Source organism: Pseudophryne corroboree (assembly GCF_028390025.1).
Source record: "Pseudophryne corroboree isolate aPseCor3 chromosome 3 unlocalized genomic scaffold, aPseCor3.hap2 SUPER_3_unloc_35, whole genome shotgun sequence".
NCBI classification, from domain to species: domain Eukaryota; kingdom Metazoa; phylum Chordata; class Amphibia; order Anura; family Myobatrachidae; genus Pseudophryne; species Pseudophryne corroboree.
The window spans coordinates 912,847-934,188 of NW_026967525.1; the positions used below are offsets into that span (position 1 = coordinate 912,847).

General features: G+C 54.9%; 2 protein-coding genes across 2 annotated transcripts in view; one reads left to right on the forward strand and one right to left on the reverse strand.

The window, feature by feature from the left end:
• Nucleotides 1-15,281, reverse strand: part of LOC134984092 (gastrula zinc finger protein XlCGF48.2-like) — a 58,474-nt gene extending 43,193 nt beyond the window's left edge. The window contains exon 1 of the mRNA XM_063949724.1: nucleotides 15,180-15,281. The gene's annotated coding sequence lies outside the window, so the exon portion shown is untranslated. The remainder of the gene's footprint in view (nucleotides 1-15,179) is intronic.
• Nucleotides 1-21,342, forward strand: part of LOC134984095 (zinc finger protein 850-like) — a 228,955-nt gene that overhangs the window by 151,257 nt on the left and 56,356 nt on the right. The gene's annotated exons all lie outside the window — the stretch shown is intronic.

Genomic DNA, 21,342 nt, shown 5'->3' on the forward strand with positions numbered 1-21,342 from the left:
GATAGGTACAGGGCGGTCCTGGGGCATTAGGGGCACATTACTAGCCATGGAACTGCAGATAGGTACAGGGCGGTCCTGGGGCATTAGGGGCACATTACTAGCCATGGCACTGCAGATAGGTACAGGGCGGTCCTGGGCATTAGGGGCACATTACTAGCTATGGCACTGCAGATAGGTACAGGGCGGTCCTGGGCATTAGGGGCACATTACTAGCTATGGCACTGCAGATAGGTACAGGGCGGTCCTGGGGCATTAGGGGCACATTACTAGCCATGGCACTGCAGATAGGTACAAGGTGGTCCTGGGCATTAGGGGCACATTACTAGCTATGGCACTGCAGATAGGTACAGGGCGGTCCTGGGGCATTAGGGGCACATTACTAGCCATGGCACTGCAGATAGGTACAGGGCGGTCCTGGGGCATTAGGGGGCACATTACTAGCTATGGCACTGCAGATAGGTACAGGGCGGTCCTGGGGCATTAGGGGCACATTACTAGCCATGGCACTGCAGATAGGTACAGGGCGGTCCTGGGCATTAGGGGCACATTACTAGCTATGGCACTGCAGATAGGTACAGGGCGGTCCTGGGCATTAGGGGCACATTACTAGCTATGGCACTGCAGATAGGTACAGGGCGGTCCTGGGGCATTAGGGGCACATTACTAGCCATGGCACTGCAGATAGGTACAGGGCGGTCCTGGGCATTAGGGGCACATTACTAGCTATGGCACTGCAGATAGGTACAGGGCGGTCCTGGGGCATTAGGGGCACATTACTAGCCATGGCACTGCAGATAGGTACAGGGCGGTCCTGGGGCATTAGGGGCACATTACTAGCCATGGCACTGCAGATAGGTACAGGGCGGTCCTGGGGCATTAGGGGGCAATTACTAGCCATGGCACTGCAGATAGGTACAGGGCGGTCCTGGGGCATTAGGGGGCACAATACTAGTCATGGCACTGCAGATAGGTACAGGGCGGTCCTGGGGCATTAGGGGGCACATTACTAGCCACGGCACTGCAGATAGGTACAGGGCGGTCCTGGGGCATTAGGGGCACATTACTAGCCATGGCACTGCAGATAGGTACAGGGCGGTCCTGGGGCATTAGGGGGCACATTACTAGCTATGGCACTGCAGATAGGTACAGGGCGGTCCCGGGGCATTAGGGGCACATTACTAGCTTTGGTACTACAGATAGGTACAGGGCGGTCCTGGGGCATTAGGGGACACATTACTAGCCATGGCACTGCAGATAGGTACAGGGCGGTCCTGGGGCATTAGGGGTACATTACTAGCCATGGCACTGCAGATAGGTACAGGGCGTTCCTGGGGCATTAGGGGGCACATTACTAGCCATGGCACTGCAGATAGGTACAGGGCGGTCCTGGGGCATTAGGGGGCACATTACTAGTCATGGCACTGCAGATAGGTACAGGGCGGTCCTGGGGCATTAGGGGGCACATTACTAGCTATGGCACTGCAGATAGGTACAGGGCGGTCCTGGGGCATTAGGGGCACATTACTAGCCATGGCTCTGCAGATAGGTACAGGGCGGTCCTGGGGCATTAGGGGCACATTACTAGCTATGGCACTGCAGATAGGTACAGGGTGGTCCTGGGAAATTAGGGGGCACATTACTAGCTATGGCACTGCAGATAGGTACAGGGCGTTCCTGGGGCATTAGGGGCACATTACTAGCCATGGCACTGCAGATAGGTACAGGGCGGTCCTGGGGCATTAGGGGGCACATTACTAGCCATGGCACTGCAGATAGGTACAGGGCGGTCCTGGGGCATTAGGGGGCACATTGCTAGCCATGGCACTGCAGATAGGTACACGGCGGTCCTGGGCATTAGGGGCACATTACTAGCCATGGCACTGCAGATAGGTAAAGGGCGGTCCTGGGGCATTAGGGGCACATTACTAGCTATGGCACTGCAGATAGGTACAGGGCAGTCCTGGGGCATTAGGGGGCACATTACTAGCCATGGCACTGCAGATAGGTACAGGGCGGTCCTGGGCATTAGGGGCACATTACTAGCCATGGCACTGCAGATAGGTACAGGGCGGTCCTGGGCATTAGGGGCACATTACTAGCTATGGCACTGCAGATAGGTACAGGGCGGTCCTGGGCATTAGGGGCACATTACTAGCTATGGCACTGCAGATAGGTACAGGGCGGTCCTGGGCATTAGGGGCACATTACTAGCCATGGCACTGCAGATAGGTACAGGGCGGTCCTGGGCATTAGGGGCACATTACTAGCTATGGCACTGCAGATAGGTACAGGGCGGTCCTGGGGCATTAGGGGCACATTACTAGCCATGGAACTGCAGATAGGTACAGGGCGGTCCTGGGCATTAGGGGACACATTACTAGCCATGGCACTGCAGATAGGTACAGGGCGGTCCTGGGGCATTAGGGGACACATTACTAGCCATGGCACTGCAGATAGGTACAGGGCGGTCCTGGGGCATTAGGGGCACATTACTAGCCATGGCACTGCAGATAGGTACAGGGCGGTCCTGGGGAATTAGGGGCACATTACTAGCTATGGCACTGCAGATAGGTACAGGGCGGTCCTGGGCATTAGGGGCACATTACTAGCTATGGCACTGCAGATAGGTACAGGGCGGTCCTGGGGCATTAGGGGCACATTACTAGCCATGGCACTGCAGATAGGTACAGGGCGGTCCTGGGGCATTAGGGGCACATTACTAGCCATGGCACTGCAGATAGGTACAGGGCGGTCCTGGGCATTAGGGGCACATTACTAGCTATGGCACTGCAGATAGGTACAGGGCGGTCCTGGGGCATTAGGGGCACATTACTAGCCATGGCACTGCAGATAGGTACAGGGCGGTCCTGGGGCATTAGGGGGCACATTACTAGCCATGGCACTGCAGATAGGTACAGGGCGGTCCTGGGGCATTAGGGGGCACATTGCTAGCCATGGCACTGCAGATAGGTACACGGCGGTCCTGGGCATTAGGGGCACATTACTAGCCATGGCACTGCAGATAGGTAAAGGGCGGTCCTGGGGCATTAGGGGCACATTACTAGCTATGGCACTGCAGATAGGTACAGGGCAGTCCTGGGGCATTAGGGGGCACATTACTAGCCATGGCACTGCAGATAGGTACAGGGCGGTCCTGGGCATTAGGGGCACATTACTAGCCATGGCACTGCAGATAGGTACAGGGCGGTCCTGGGCATTAGGGGCACATTACTAGCTATGGCACTGCAGATAGGTACAGGGCGGTCCTGGGCATTAGGGGCACATTACTAGCTATGGCACTGCAGATAGGTACAGGGCGGTCCTGGGCATTAGGGGCACATTACTAGCCATGGCACTGCAGATAGGTACAGGGCGGTCCTGGGCATTAGGGGCACATTACTAGCTATGGCACTGCAGATAGGTACAGGGCGGTCCTGGGGCATTAGGGGCACATTACTAGCCATGGAACTGCAGATAGGTACAGGGCGGTCCTGGGCATTAGGGGACACATTACTAGCCATGGCACTGCAGATAGGTACAGGGCGGTCCTGGGGCATTAGGGGACACATTACTAGCCATGGCACTGCAGATAGGTACAGGGCGGTCCTGGGGCATTAGGGGCACATTACTAGCCATGGCACTGCAGATAGGTACAGGGCGGTCCTGGGGAATTAGGGGCACATTACTAGCTATGGCACTGCAGATAGGTACAGGGCGGTCCTGGGCATTAGGGGCACATTACTAGCTATGGCACTGCAGATAGGTACAGGGCGGTCCTGGGGCATTAGGGGCACATTACTAGCCATGGCACTGCAGATAGGTACAGGGCGGTCCTGGGGCATTAGGGGCACATTACTAGCCATGGCACTGCAGATAGGTACAGGGCGGTCCTGGGGCATTAGGGGCACATTACTAGCCATGGCACTGCAGATAGGTACAGGGCGGTCCTGGGGCATTAGGGGGCAATTACTAACCATGGCACTGCAGATAGGTACAGGGCGGTCCTGGGGCATTAGGGGGCAATTACTAACCATGGCACTGCAGATAGGTACAGGGCGGTCCTGGGGCATTAGGGGGCACAATACTAGTCATGGCACTGCAGATAGGTACAGGGCGGTCCTGGGGCATTAGGGGGCACATTGCTAGCCATGGCACTGCAGATAGGTACAGGGCGGTCCTGGGGCATTAGGGGGCACATTACTAGCCATGGCACTGCAGATAGGTACAGGGCGGTCCTGGGGCATTAGGGGGCACATTACTAGCCATGGCACTGCAGATAGGTACAGGGTGGTCCTGGGGAATTAGTGGGAACATTACTAGCCACTGCACTGCAGATAGGTACAGGGCGGTCCTGGGGCATTAGGGGCACATTACTAGCCATGGCACTGCAGATAGGTACAGGGCGGTCCTGGGGCATTAGGGGCACATTACTAGCCATGGCAAAGTAGATAGGTACTGGGTGGTCCTGGGGCATTAGGGGCACATTACTAGTCATGGCACTGCAGATAGGTACAGGGCGGTCCTGGGGCATTAGGGGCACATTACTAGCCATGGCACTGCAGATAGGTACAGGGCGGTCCTGGGCATTAGGGGCACATTACTAGCTATGGCACTGCAGATAGGTACAGGGTGGTCCTGGGGCATTAGGGGCACATTACTAGCCATGGCACTGCAGATAGGTACAGGGCAGTCCTGGGGCATTAGGGGCACATTACTAGCCATGGCACTGCAGATAGGTACAGGGCGGTCCTGGGGCATTAGGGGCACATTACTAGCCATGGCACTGCAGATAGGTACAGGGCGGTCCTGGGGCATTAAGGGCACATTACTAGCCATGGCAAAGTAGATAGGTACAGGGTGGTCCTGGGGCATTAGGGGCACATTACTAGCCATGGCACTGCAGATAGGTACAGGGCGGTCCTGGGGCATTAGGGGCACATTACTAGCCATGGCAAAGTAGATAGGTACAGGGTGGTCCTGGGGCATTAGGGGCACATTACTAGTCATGGCACTGCAGATAGGTACAGGGCGGTCCTGGGGCATTAGGGGGCACATTACTAGCTATGGCAATGCAGATAGGTACAGGGCGGTCCTGGGCATTAGGGGCACATTACTAGCCATGGCACTGCAGATAGGTACAGGGCGGTCCTGGGGCATTAGGGGCACATTACTAGCCATGGCACTGCAGATAGGTACAGGGTGGTCCTGGGGCATTAGGAGCACATTACTAGCCATGGCACTGCAGATAGGTACAGGGCGGTCCTGGGGCATTAGGGGTACATTACTAGCCATGGCACTGCAGATAGGTACAGGGCGTTCCTGGGGCATTAGGGGGCACATTACTAGCCATGGCACTGCAGATAGGTACAGGGCGGTCCTGGGGCATTAGGGGGCACATTACTAGTCATGGCACTGCAGATAGATACAGGGCGGTCCTGGGGCATTAGGGGGCACATTACTAGCTATGGCACTGCAGATAGGTACAGGGCGGTCCTGGGGCATTGGGGGCACATTACTAGCCATGGCACTGCAGATAGGTACAGGGCAGTCCTGGGGCATTAGGGGCACATTACTAGCCATGGCACTGCAGATAGGTACAGGGCGGTCCTGGGGCATTAGGGGCACATTACTAGCTATGGCACTGCAGATAGGTACAGGGCGGTCCTGGGGCATTAGGGGCACATTACTAGCCATGGCACTGCAGATAGGTACAGGACGTTCCTGGGGCATTAGGGGCACATTACTAGCCATGGCACTGCAGATAGGTACAGGGCGGTCCTGGGGCATTAGGGGCACATTACTAGCCATGGCACTGCAGATAGGTACAGGGCGGTCCTGGGCATTAGGGGCACATTACTAGCTATGGCACTGCAGATAGGTACAGGGCGGTCCTGGGGCATTAGGGGCACATTACTAGCCATGGCACTGCAGATAGGTACAGGGCGGTCCTGGGGCATTAGGGGCACATTACTAGCCATGGCACTGCAGATAGGTACAGGGCGGTCCTGGGGCATTAGGGGGCAATTACTAGCCATGGCACTGCAGATAGGTACAGGGCGGTCCTGGAGCATTAGGGGGCACAATACTAGTCATGGCACTGCAGATAGGTACAGGGCGGTCCTGGGGCATTAGGGGGCACATTACTAGCCACGGCACTGCAGATAGGTACAGGGCGGTCCTGGGGCATTAGGGGCACATTACTAGCCATGGCACTGCAGATAGGTACAGGGCGGTCCTGGGGCATTAGGGGGCACATTACTAGCTATGGCACTGCAGATAGGTACAGGGCGGTCCCGGGGCATTAGGGGCACATTACTAGCTTTGGTACTACAGATAGGTACAGGGCGGTCCTGGGGCATTAGGGGACACATTACTAGCCATGGCACTGCAGATAGGTACAGGGCGGTCCTGGGGCATTAGGGGTACATTACTAGCCATGGCACTGCAGATAGGTACAGGGCGTTCCTGGGGCATTAGGGGGCACATTACTAGCCATGGCACTGCAGATAGGTACAGGGCGGTCCTGGGGCATTAGGGGGCACATTACTAGTCATGGCACTGCAGATAGGTACACGGCGGTCCTGGGGCATTAGGGGGCACATTACTAGCTATGGCACTGCAGATAGGTACAGGGCGGTCCTGGGGCATTAGGGGCACATTACTAGCCATGGCACTGCAGATAGGTACAGGGCGGTCCTGGGGCATTAGGGGCACATTACTAGCTATGGCACTGCAGATAGGTACAGGGTGGTCCTGGGAAATTAGGGGGCACATTACTAGCTATGGCACTGCAGATAGGTACAGGGCGTTCCTGGGGCATTAGGGGCACATTACTAGCCATGGCACTGCAGATAGGTACAGGGCGGTCCTGGGGCATTAGGGGGCACATTACTAGCCATGGCACTGCAGATAGGTACAGGGCGGTCCTGGGCATTTGGGGCACATTACTAGCTATGGCACTGCAGATAGGTACAGGGCGGTCCTGGGCATTAGGGGCACATTACTAGCTATGGCACTGCAGATAGGTACAGGGCGGTCCTGGGCATTAGGGGCACATTACTAGCCATGGCACTGCAGATAGGTACACGGCGGTCCTGGGCATTAGGGGCACATTACTAGCCATGGCACTGCAGATAGGTAAAGGGCGGTCCTGGGGCATTAGGGGCACATTACTAGCTATGGCACTGCAGATAGGTACAGGGCAGTCCTGGGGCATTAGGGGGCACATTACTAGCCATGGCACTGCAGATAGGTACAGGGCGGTCCTGGGCATTAGGGGCACATTACTAGCCATGGCACTGCAGAGAGGTACAGGGCGGTCCTGGGCATTAGGGGCACATTACTAGCTATGGCACTGCAGATAGGTACAGGGCGGTCCTGGGCATTAGGGGCACATTACTAGCTATGGCACTGCAGATAGGTACAGGGCGGTCCTGGGCATTAGGGGCACATTACTAGCCATGGCACTGCAGATAGGTACAGGGCGGTCCTGGGCATTAGGGGCACATTACTAGCTATGGCACTGCAGATAGGTACAGGGCGGTCCTGGGGCATTAGGGGCACATTACTAGCCATGGAACTGCAGATAGGTACAGGGCGGTCCTGGGACATTAGGGGACACATTACTAGCTATGGCACTGCAGATAGGTACAGGGCGGTCCTGGGCATTAGGGGACACATTACTAGCCATGGCACTGCAGATAGGTACAGGGCGGTCCTGGGGCATTAGGGGACACATTACTAGCCATGGCACTGCAGATAGGTACAGGGCGGTCCTGGGGCATTAGGGGCACATTACTAGCCATGGCACTGCAGATAGGTACAGGGCGGTCCTGGGGAATTAGGGGCACATTACTAGCTATGGCACTGCAGATAGGTACAGGGCGGTCCTGGGCATTAGGGGCACATTACTAGCTATGGCACTGCAGATAGGTACAGGGCGGTCCTGGGGCATTAGGGGCACATTACTAGCCATGGCACTGCAGATAGGTACAGGGCGGTCCTGGGGCATTAGGGGCACATTACTAGCCATGGCACTGCAGATAGGTACAGGGCGGTCCTGGGGCATTAGGGGGCAATTACTAGCCATGGCACTGCAGATAGGTACAGGGCGGTCCTGGGGCATTAGGGGGCACAATACTAGTCATGGCACTGCAGATAGGTACAGGGCGGTCCTGGGGCATTAGGGGGCACATTGCTAGCCATGGCACTGCAGATAGGTACAGGGCGGTCCTGGGGCATTAGGGGGCACATTACTAGCCATGGCACTGCAGATAGGTACAGGGCGGTCCTGGGGCATTAGAGGGCACATTACTAGCCATGGCACTGCAGATAGGTACAGGGTGGTCCTGGGGAATTAGTGGGAACATTACTAGCCACTGCACTGCAGATAGGTACAGGGCGGTCCTGGGGCATTAGGGGCACATTACTAGCCATGGCACTGCAGATAGGTACAGGGCGGTCCTGGGGCATTAGGGGCACATTACTAGCCATGGCAAAGTAGATAGGTACTGGGTGGTCCTGGGGCATTAGGGGCACATTACTAGTCATGGCACTGCAGATAGGTACAGGGCGGTCCTGGGGCATTAGGGGCACATTACTAGCCATGGCACTGCAGATAGGTACAGGGCGGTCCTGGGCATTAGGGGCACATTACTAGCTATGGCACTGCAGATAGGTACAGGGTGGTCCTGGGGCATTAGGGGCACATTACTAGCCATGGCACTGCAGATAGGTACAGGGCAGTCCTGGGGCATTAGGGGCACATTACTAGCCATGGCACTGCAGATAGGTACAGGGCGGTCCTGGGGCATTAGGGGCACATTACTAGCCATGGCACTGCAGATAGGTACAGGGCGGTCCTGGGGCATTAAGGGCACATTACTAGCCATGGCAAAGTAGATAGGTACAGGGTGGTCCTGGGGCATTAGGGGCACATTACTAGCCATGGCACTGCAGATAGGTACAGGGCGGTCCTGGGGCATTAGGGGCACATTACTAGCCATGGCAAAGTAGATAGGTACAGGGCGGTCCTGGGGCATTAGGGGGCACATTACTAGCTATGGCACTGCAGATAGGTACAGGGCGGTCCTGGGGCATTAGGGGCACATTACTAGCCATGGCAAAGTAGATAGGTACAGGGCGGTCCTGGGGCATTAGGGGGCACATTACTAGCTATGGCACTGCAGATAGGTACAGGGTGGTCCTGGGGCATTAGTGGGAACATTACTAGCCACTGCACTGCAGATAGGTACAGGGCGGTCCTGGGGCATTAGGGGCACATTACTAGCCATGGCACTGCAGATAGGTACAGGGCGGTCCTGGGGCATTAGGGGCACATTACTAGCCATGGCAAAGTAGATAGGTACAGGGTGGTCCTGGGGCATTAGGGGCACATTACTAGTCATGGCACTGCAGATAGGTACAGGGCGGTCCTGGGGCATTAGGGGGCACATTACTAGCCATGGCACTGCAGAGATGTACAGGGCGGTCCTGGGGCATTAGGGGGCACATTACTAGCCATGGCACTGCAGATAGGTACAGGGCGGTCCTGGGGCATTAGGGGCACATTACTAGCTATGGCACTGCAGATAGGTACAGGGCGGTCCTGGGGCATTAGGGGGCACATTACTAGCTATGGCACTGCAGATAGGTACAGGGCGGTCCTGGGCATTAGGGGCACATTACTAGCCATGGCACTGCAGATAGGTACAGGGCGGTCCTGGGGCATTAGGGGCACATTACTAGCCATGGCACTGCAGATAGGTACAGGGTGGTCCTGGGGCATTAGGAGCAAATTACTAGCCATGGCACTGCAGATAGGTACAGGGCGGTCCTGGGGCATTAGGGGTACATTACTAGCCATGGCACTGCAGATAGGTACAGGGCGTTCCTGGGGCATTAGGGGGCACATTACTAGCCATGGCACTGCAGATAGGTACAGGGCGGTCCTGGGGCATTAGGGGGCACATTACTAGTCATGGCACTGCAGATAGGTACAGGGCGGTCCTGGGGCATTAGGGGGCACATTACTAGCTATGGCACTGCAGATAGGTACAGGGCGGTCCTGGGGCATTGGGGGCACATTACTAGCCATGGCACTGCAGGGCAGTCCTGGGGCATTAGGGGCACATTACTAGCCATGGCACTGCAGATAGGTACAGGGCGTTCCTGGGGCATTAGGGGGCACATTACTAGCTATGGCACTGCAGATAGGTGCAGGGCGGTCCTGGGGCATTAGGGGGCACATTACTAGCTATGGCACTGCAGATACGTACAGGGCGGTCCTGGGGCATTAGGGGGCACATTACTAGCCATGGCACTGCAGAGATGTACAGGGCGGTCCTGGGGCATTAGGGGGCACATTACTAGCCATGGCACTGCAGATAGGTACAGGGCGGTCCTGGGGCATTAGGGGCACATTACTAGCTATGGCACTGCAGATAGGTACAGGGCGGTCCTGGGGCATTAGGGGGCACATTACTAGCTATGGCACTGCAGATAGGTACAGGGCGGTCCTGGGCATTAGGGGCACATTACTAGCCATGGCACTGCAGATAGGTACAGGGTGGTCCTGGGGCATTAGGAGCAAATTACTAGCCATGGCACTGCAGATAGGTACAGGGCGGTCCTGGGGCATTAGGGGTACATTACTAGCCATGGCACTGCAGATAGGTACAGGGCGTTCCTGGGGCATTAGGGGGCACATTACTAGCCATGGCACTGCAGATAGGTACAGGGCGGTCCTGGGGCATTAGGGGGCACATTACTAGTCATGGCACTGCAGATAGGTACAGGGCGGTCCTGGGGCATTAGGGGGCACATTACTAGCTATGGCACTGCAGATAGGTACAGGGCGGTCCTGGGGCATTGGGGGCACATTACTAGCCATGGCACTGCAGATAGGTACAGGGCAGTCCTGGGGCATTAGGGAAACATTACTAGCCATGGCACTGCAGATAGGTACAGGGCGTTCCTGGGGCATTAGGGGGCACATTACTAGCTATGGCACTGCAGATAGGTGCAGGGCGGTCCTGGGGCATTAGGGGGCACATTACTAGCTATGGCACTGCAGATACGTACAGGGCGGTCCTGGGGCATTAGGGGCACATTACTAGCTATGGCACTGCAGATAGGTACAGGGTGGTCCTGGGAAATTAGATGGCACATTACTAGCTATGGCACTGCAGATAGGTACAGGGCGTTCCTGGGGCATTAGGGGCACATTACTAGCCATGGCACTGCAGATAGGTACAGGGCGGTCCTGGGGCATTAGGGGGCACATTACTAGCCATGGCACTGCAGATAGGTACAGGGCTGTCCTGGGGCATTAGGGGGCACATTGCTAGCCATGGCACTGCAGATAGGTACACGGCGGTCCTGGGCATTAGGGGCACATTACTAGCCATGGCACTGCAGATAGGTACAGGGCGGTCCTGGGGCATTAGGGGGCACATTACTAGCCATGGCACTGCAGATAGGTACAGGGCGGTCCTGGGGCATTAGGGGCACATTACTAGCTATGGCACTGCAGATAGGTACAGGGCGGTCCTGGGGCATTAGGGGCACATTACTAGCCATGGCACTGCAGATAGGTACAGGGCGGTCCTGGGGCACAGTACTAGCCATGGCACTGCAGATAGGTACAGGGCGGTCCTGGGGCATTAGGGGCACATTACTAGCCATGGCACTGCAGATAGGTACAGGGCGTTCCTGGGGCATTAGGGGGCACATTGCTAGCCATGGCACTGCAGATAGGTACACGGCGGTCCTGGGCATTAGGGGCACATTACTAGCCATGGCACTGCAGATAGGTACAGGGCGGTCCTGGGGCATTAGGGGGCACATTACTAGCCATGGCACTGCAGATAGGTACAGGGCGGTCCTGGGCATTAGGGGCACATTACTAGCCATGGCACTGCAGATAGGTACAGGGCGGTCCTGGGCATTAGGGGCACATTACTAGCTATGGCACTGCAGATAGGTACAGGGCGGTCCTGGGCATTAGGGGCACATTACTAGCCATGGCACTGCAGATAGGTACAGGGCGGTCCTGGGCATTAGGGGCACATTACTAGCCATGGCACTGCAGATAGGTACAGGGCGGTCCTGGGCATTAGGGGCACATTACTAGCTATGGCACTGCAGATAGGTACAGGGCGGTCATGGGGCATTAGGGGCACATTACTAGCCATGGAACTGCAGATAGGTACAGGGCGGTCCTGGGGCATTAGGGGCACATTACTAGCCATGGCACTGCAGATAGGTACAGGGCGGTCCTGGGGAATTAGGGGCACATTACTAGCTATGGCACTGCAGATAGGTACAGGGCGGTCCTGGGCATTAGGGGCACATTACTAGCTATGGCACTGCAGATAGGTACAGGGCGGTCCTGGGGCATTAGGGGCACATTACTAGCCATGGCACTGCAGATAGGTACAGGGCGGTCCTGGGCATTAGGGGCACATTACTAGCCATGGCACTGCATATAGGTACAGGGCGGTCCTGGGGCATTAGGGGCACATTACTAGCTATGGCACTGCAGATAGGTACAGGGCGGTCCTGGGGCATTAGGGGCACATTACTAGCCATGGCACTGCAGATAGGTACAGGGCGGTCCTGGGGCATTAGGGGCACATTACTAGCCATGGCACTGCAGATAGGTACAGGGCGGTCCTGGGGCATTAGGGGCACATTACTAGCCATGGCACTGCAGATAGGTACAGGGTGGTCCTGGGGCATTAGGGGGCAATTACTAGCCATGGCACTGCAGATAGGTACAGGGCGGTCCTGGGGCATTAGGGGGCACAATACTAGTCATGGCACTGCAGATAGGTACAGGGCGGTCCTGGGGCATTAGGGGGCACATTACTAGCCATGGCACTGCAGATAGGTACAGGGCGGTCCTGGGGCATTAGGGGGCACATTACTAGCCATGGCACTGCAGATAGGTACAGGGCGGTCCTGGGGCATTAGTGGGAACATTACTAGCCACTGCACTGCAGATAGGTACAGGGCGGTCCTGGGGCATTAGGGGCACATTACTAGCCATGGCACTGCAGATAGGTACAGGGCGGTCCTGGGGCATTAGGGGCACATTACTAGCCATGGCAAAGTAGATAGGTACAGGGTGGTCCTGGGGCATTAGGGGCACATTACTAGTCATGGCACTGCAGATAGGTACAGGGCGGTCCTGGGGCATTAGGGGCACATTACTAGCCATGGCACTGCAGATAGGTACAGGGCGGTCCTGGGCATTAGGGGCACATTACTAGCTATGGCACTGCAGATAGGTACAAGGTGGTCCTGGGGCATTAGGGGCACATTACTAGCCATGGCACTGCAGATAGGTACAGGGCAGTCCTGGGGCATTAGGGGCACATTACTAGCCATGGCACTGCAGATAGGTACAGGGCGGTCCTGGGGCATTAGGGGCACATTACTAGCCATGGCACTGCAGATAGGTACAGGGCGGTCCTGAGCATTAGGGGCACATTACTAGCTATGGCACTGCAGATAGGTACAGGGCGGTCCTGGGGCATTAGGGGGCACATTACTAGCCATGGCACTGCAGAGATGTACAGGGCGATCCTGGGGCATTAGGGGGCACATTACTAGCCATGGCACTGCAGATAGGTACAGGGCGGTCCTGGGCATTAGGGGCACATTACTAGCTATGGCACTGCAGATAGGTACAGGGTGGTCCTGGGGCATTAGGGGCACATTACTAGCCATGGCACTGCAGATAGGTACAGGGCAGTCCTGGGGCATTAGGGGCACATTACTAGCCATGGCACTGCAGATAGGTACAGGGCGGTCCTGGGGCATTAGGGGCACATTACTAGCCATGGCACTGCAGATAGGTACAGGGTGGTCCTGGGGCATTAGGGGCACATTACTAGCTATGGCACTGCAGATAGGTACAGGGCGGTCCTGGGGCATTAGGGGGCACATTACTAGCCATGGCACTGCAGAGATGTACAGGGCGGTCCTGGGGCATTAGGGGGCACATTACTAGCCATGGCACTGCAGATAGGTACAGGGCGGTCCTGGGGCATTAGGGGCACATTACTAGCCATGGCACTGCAGATAGGTACAGGGCGGTCCTGGGGCATTAGGGGCACATTACTAGCTATGGCACTGCAGATAGGTACAGGGCGGTCCTGGGGCATTAGGGGGCACATTACTAGCTATGGCATTGCAGATAGGTACAGGGCAGTCCTGGGGCATTAGGAGCACATTACTAGCCATGGCAAAGTAGATAGGTACAGGGCGGTCCTGGGGCATTAGTGGGAACATTACTAGCCATGGCACTGCAGATAGGTACAGGGCGGTCCTGGGGCATTAGGGGGCACATTACTAGCTATGGCACTGCAGATAGGTACAGGGCGGTCCTGGGGCATTAGGGGGCACATTACTAGCTATGGCATTGCAGATAGGTACAGGGTGGTCCTGGGGCATTAGGGGGCACATTACTAGCCATGGCACTGCAGATAGGTACAGGGCGGTCCTGGGGCATTAGGGGCACATTACTAGCCATGGCACTGCAGATAGGTACAGGGCAGTCCTGGGGCATTAGGGGCACATTACTAGCCATGGCACTGCAGATAGGTACAGGGCGGTCCTGGGGCATTAGGGGGCACATTACTAGCTATGGCATTGCAGATAGGTACAGGGCAGTCCTGGGGCATTAGGAGCACATTACTAGCCATGGCAAAGTAGATAGGTACAGGGCGGTCCTGGGGCATTAGTGGGAACATTACTAGCCATGGCACTGCAGATAGGTACAGGGCGGTCCTGGGGCATTAGGGGGCACATTACTAGCTATGGCACTGCAGATAGGTACAGGGCGGTCCTGGGGCATTAGGGGGCACATTACTAACTATGGCATTGCAGATAGGTACAGGGTGGTCCTGGGGCATTAGGGGGCACATTACTAGCCATGGCACTGCAGATAGGTACAGGGCGGTCCTGGGGCATTAGGAGCACATTACTAGCTATGGCACCGCGCTGTGTAAGCGCTCTGTGCGTACAATGCTAGAGACAGACGTCACTATAACAAGGCACCAGAGGCTGCTCCAGCTGCACTATAACAAGGCACCAGAGGCTGCTCCCCCTGTAGTACAGAACCTGACACCAGAGCTGCTCAGCCTATAGAATAATAATAATAATATCATTACCTGCTGCCAGACACAGCAATGGCTGCTCTCTGCTCCTGCTGCTTTGTGGGATTGATAGAAGGAAGGCGGAGCTCAGACCAGGGGAAAATGGCCGCCGCTCCTAACGTCACTACACGGCCAGGGAACCTATTGCTGCTGCAGCTTCCGGACTGGTCTACAAGAAAATGGCCGCCGGCCTCCTGCACTGAGGACATGTATGGTATTAGTCATTAAAGAGGGCGGTGCTGTGGCCGGGATGTAGGAGGGGAGTGGCCAGTCATCAGGAAGTAGCCTGTGCCAATCATACCCTACTTCCGGCAAGTGCGTTCCACCTTACCTTACTATCGGGTTGTGCGTTCCACACACAGGAAGTGAGTTTCCATCGGTTGCTGCAGCCTCCCAGTGTCCGTCGAGATCAGATAATGGCGTTTTACTATACAGGGGGAGCAGCCTGTGGTGTCCTGTTGTAGTTATTATTATACAGGGAGGGTGGCATTTGGTGTCCTGTTGTTGTTGTTATTATTCTGATTATTATTATACAGGGGTGAGCAGCGTGTGGTGTCTTGTTAGTATTATACAGGCGCAGCAGCGTGTGGTGTACTGTTAGTATTATTATACAGGGGGGGCGGCCTGTGGTGTCCTGTTAGTATTATTATACAGGGGCAGAGGCGGAACTACCGGCAGTGCAGGCAGTGCACTGCACTGGGGCCCGCCTCTGTCCAGGGGCCCAAGCATGTAATGAGTCAAGCTGACTCATTACATGCCGCTGTGCGCTGCGGGCAACCGCTGGCCGCAGCGCACAGCCGCCCGGCGAGGAGAAGAGCAGCGGCACGGACGGGGGAAGGAGGAGGGAGCCGCAGCAGCGCTTTGTTACTGGTGGAGGCGCTGCTGCTGCTGCTCCTCTGCTTCCCTATAGGCTGTCTTCCGAGAACAGCCTATAGGGAAGCAGAGGAGCAGCAGCAGCAGCGCCTCCACCAGTAACATAGCACTGCTGCGGCTCTCTCCTCCACCTCCCTCCTCCTCCTTCTCTCCAGCCCGGGAATCGTCGTCTGAGGAGCCTGAGCCGGCGGAGAGGGTAAGTATAATTCTTCTTTCTTTCTTTTTCTCTTTTTCTTTCTTTCTTTTTTTACTTTCTTTCTTTCTTGGGCCTGCCTGCTGCAATGTGTAAAAATGGAGGACTGCCTGCCGCTGTGTATAAAAAGGGGGGACTGCCTGCCGCTATGTGTAAAAAGGGGGGAATGCCTGCCGCTATGTATAAAAAGGGGGAATCAGCCTGCCGCAATGTGTAAAAAGGGGGGACTGCCTGCCGCTATGTGTACAAAGGGGTAATCTGGCTGCCGCAATGTGTACAAAGGGGTAATCTGCCTGCCGCTATGTGTACAAAGGGGTAATCTGCCTGCCGCAATGTGTAAAAAGGGGTAATCTGCCTGCCGCAATGTGAAAAAAGGGGTAATCTGCCTGCCGCTATGTGTTCAAAGGGGTAATCTGCCTGCCGCTATGTGTACAAAGGGGTAATCTGCCTGCCGCAATGTGTAAAAATGGTGAATCTGCCTGCCGTAATGTGTAAAAATGGGGACGCTGTCTGCCGTAATGTGTAACAAGGGCACGCTGTCTGCCGTAATGTGTAAAAAGGGCACGCTGTCTGCCGTAATGTGTAAAAAGGGGACGCTGTCTGCCGTTATGTGTAAAAAGGGGACGCTGTCTGCCGCTATGTGTAACAATGGCACGCGGTCTGCCGTTATGTGTAAAAAGTGTACGCTGTCTGCCGTAATGTGTAACAAGGGCACGCTGTCTGCCGTAATGTGTAAAAAGTGTACGCTGTCTGCCGTTATGTGTAAAAAGGGGACGCTGTCTGCCGCTATGTGTAACAATGGCACGCTGTCTGCCGTTATGTGTAAAAAGTGTACGCTGTCTGCCGTTATGTGTAAAAAGTGTACGCTGTCTGCCGCTATGTGTAACAAGGGCACACGGTCTGCCATTATGTGTAAAAGGGCACGCTCTCTGCCGTTATATGTAAAAAGGGCACGCTGTCTGCCGTTATGTGTAAAAAGTGCACGCTGTCTGCTGTAATGTGTAAAAAGAGGAATCTGTCCGCTCTAAGGTGTAAAAGGGTCTCTACCTGGTGTAGTGGTGCTACTGTGCGACGTAATTTGAATAATGGAGACTACTGTGCGCCGTTTTATGAATTGGTATTATTTTATGGCCACACCCCTTCCCCACGAAGCCACACCACTATGTATTTTTACGCGCGCCTACGGCGCGCACTGCCCCTGTTTTGCATGCAGGGGTGGGGCTCCGATGCACACATTTTTGCACACAGTGCTAAAATGTCTAGTTACGGCACTGTTGCTAGGTATCCATTTCTCTGGCCCTGAGCAGGTCCCCCTCACCAGATCCTCTCCAGGGGTGAGGGGGTGGACTTGGATGGGATGTGTGTGTGTGTGTGTGTGTGTGTGTGTGGGGATATGTGTGGGGGGGGGGGGGGGGCAAAGCATTTTGTTGCACCTGGGCCCACCGCTCGCTTGTTCCGCCACTGTACAGGGGGAGTGGCCTGTGGTGTCCTGTTACTATAGCAGCAGAGTAATAATAACAGTAATGAGTGGTCACCCTCCGCTGTACACCCAGATTTCCTACTTTAGTTCCCCTCTCCCCACATCTACACCCCGTCTGCTCTCCTGTGTACTCTCCCCTGGTTATGAATCAAAGGATCGCCCTGCATAAGGTCGTCAGTCAATAGGTTGACAGCTATTGGTCGACATGCGGAAAAGGTCGACACAGTGAAAAAGGCCAACACGGGACAGGTCAACACATTAAACATTTTCTTCGTCACATGACCAGGAACCCCAATTATTGCACCGCGTCCCCTTGCATGGCTCGCTGCGCTTCCCAGGTCACTATGCCCAATCATAGTCCACGGGGGTCGTAAAGTATGAAAAAGATAAAATAAACTATAAAAATGTGAAGTCGACCTTTACCTGTGTCAACCTTTTTTATCATTTCCCAATAGTGGTGGACTTATGGACTGTCGCCCTACCATCCGGATCCCCTCTCCCCTCACCTCTCCCCCTATCTGTGTGACCTGGGTACAGTCACAAATCCTCCCTAATTAATGTGTCTGTAACTGATTCCTGTGCAGCAACTGGCACCAAGTACGTGTCTGGGAGGAATAAGACCCCGGCCATGGGAGGAGCATTGGGGTAACATTATACAGTACAGCGCTGTGTGACTCTGAGGAGCCTTATGGGGCACAGGGACCTCTGACAGATGCTGACCAGGGATCTGTGGCAGGGGGGGGGGGGGGGGAGATGTCTTACTGGTCCCTCAGTTCTAAATATCTGTTATGTGTATTATATTTATTCCTAGACAGTCCAGCTGTAAGGAACCAGCGTCTTTATCATATGTCATAGACACTCCAGCTTTAAGGAACCAGCGTATTTATCATATGTCACACGTTCTGTATTCTCACTGATTCACTCAGGATGGACACGGACAAGAGTCACATGACTGAGAAGATAATTAATATCGCCCTGGAGATCATCTACCTGCTGACTGGGGAGGTGAGGGGATCTGGGAGTGTCACAGTGACATCACTTATATTTATAGTAATAATAAGAGAATGCTCAGATAGACACCAGGGCTCTACAGCTTAGGGAGGATGGAAGACTTAATGGTCACTCGGTGTTACATATATGACCGTTACATGTGTTCTATGTGATGTGTATTATATTTATCCCTAGACAATCCAGCTGTGAGGAGCGAGAGGTGTTATTACAAGGAGCACTCAGAATGGAAAAGGACAAGAATCACAAGACTGATTTGATAATAAATCTCACTCTGGAAATCATCTACCTGCTGACTGGGGAGGTGAGGGGATCTGGGAGCGTCACAGTGACATCACTTATAGCTATAGTAATAATACAGGGACATGACTGGGAAGTTTATGTCAACTTTATATTGATGTCTCTACCAATACACAGGGTTACACAGTAGTAAAGAAGACATCCAGTGAGTGTGAGGCACCCATCAGCCATTCCCGTGTGTCAGGAGGACTGAGCAGGACCCAGAGCCCCATCACGGTGCCTCCACCTCACTCGCTTATACGTGAGAGGCACAATGACCAGAAGATCCTGGAACTCACCAACAAGATCATTCAGCTGCTGACTGGAGAGGTGACTGCTGGAAATGGGACATTATACAGTAACACCAGGGGATGTGTCTGGGTGATGACTGGAGAGGTGACTGCTGGGAATGGCACATTATACAGTAACACCAGGGGACGTGTCTCGGTGATGACTGGAGAGGTGACTGCTGGGATGGGACATTATACAGTAACACCAGGGGATGTGTTTGGGTGATGACTGGAGAGATGACTGCCGGGAATGGGACATTATACAGTAACACCAGGGGACGTGTCTCGGTGATGACTGGAGAGGTGACTGCTGGGAATGGGACATTATACAGTAACACCAGGGGACGTGTCTCGGTGATGACTGGAGAGGTGACTGCTGGGAATGGGACATTATACAGTAACACCAGGGGATGTGTCTGGGTGATGACTGGAGAGTTGACTGCAGGGAATGGGACATTATACAGTAACACCAGGGGATGTGTCTGGGTGATGACTGGAGAGTTGACTGCAGGGAATGGGACATTATACAGTAACACCAGGGGACGTGTCTCGGGATGACTGGAGAGGTGACTGCTGGGAATTGGACATTATACAGTAACACCAGGGGATGTGCCTGGGTGATGACTGGAGAGGTGACTGCTGGGAATGGGACATTATACAGTAACACCAGGGGATGTGTCTGGGTGGTGACTGGAGAGGTGACTGCTGGGAATGGGGCATTACACAGTAACACCAGGGGATGTGTCTGGGGGATGACTGGAGAGTTGACTGCTGGGAATGGGACATTATACTGTAACACCAGCGGACGTGTCTGGGTGATGACTGGAGAGGTGACTGCTGGGAATGGGACATTACACAGTAACACCAGGGGCTGTGTCTGGGTGATGACTGGAGAGGTGACTGCTGGGAAGGGGACATTATACAGTAACACCAGGGGCTGTGTCTGGGTGATGACTGGAGAGGTGACTGCTGGGAAGGGGACATTTTACAGTAACACCAGGGGATGTGTCTGGGTGATGACTGGAGAGGTGACTGCTGGGAAGGGGACATTATACAGTAACACCAGGGGATGTGTCTGGGTGATGACTGGAGAGGTGACTTCTGGGAATGGGACATTATACAGTAACACCAGGGGACGTGTCTGGGTGATGACTGGAGAGGTGACTGCTGGGAATGGCACATTATACAGTAACACCAGGGGACGTGTCTCGGTGATGACTGGAGAGGTGACTGCTGGGATGGGACATTATACAGTAACACCAGGGGATGTGTTTGGGTGATGACTGGAGAGATGACTGCCGGGAATGGGACATTATACAGTAACACCAGGGGACGTGTCTCGGTGATGACTGGAGAGGTGACTGCTGGGAATGGGACATTATACAGTAACACCAGGGGACGTGTCTGGGTGATGACTGGAGAGGTGACTGCTGGGAATGGGGCATTATACAGTAACACCAGGGGACGTGTCTGGGTGATGACCGGAGAGGTGACTACTGGGAATGAGGCATTATACAGTAACACCAGGGGATGTCTCTGGGTGATGACTGCTTGGAATGGGACATTATACAGTAACACCAGGTGATGTGTCTGTGTGATGTCTGGAGAGGTGACTGCTGGGAAAGGAACATTATACAGTAACTCCAGGGGACGTGTCTGGGTGGTGACTGCTGGGAATGGGACATTATACAGTAACACCAGGGGATGTGTCTGGGTGATGACTGGAGAGTTGACTGCAGGGAATGGGACATTATACAGTAACACCAGGGGACGTGTCTCGGGATGACTGGAGAGGTGACTGCTGGGAATTGGACATTATACAGTAACACCAGGGGATGTGCCTGGGTGATGACTGGAGAGGTGACTGCTGGGAATGGGACATTATACAGTAACACCAGGGGATGTGTCTGGGTGGTGACTGGAGAGGTGACTGCTGGGAATGGGGCATTACACAGTAACACCAGGGGATGTGTCTGGGGGATGACTGGAGAGTTGACTGCTGGGAATGGGACATTATACTGTAACACCAGCGGACGTGTCTGGGTGATGACTGGA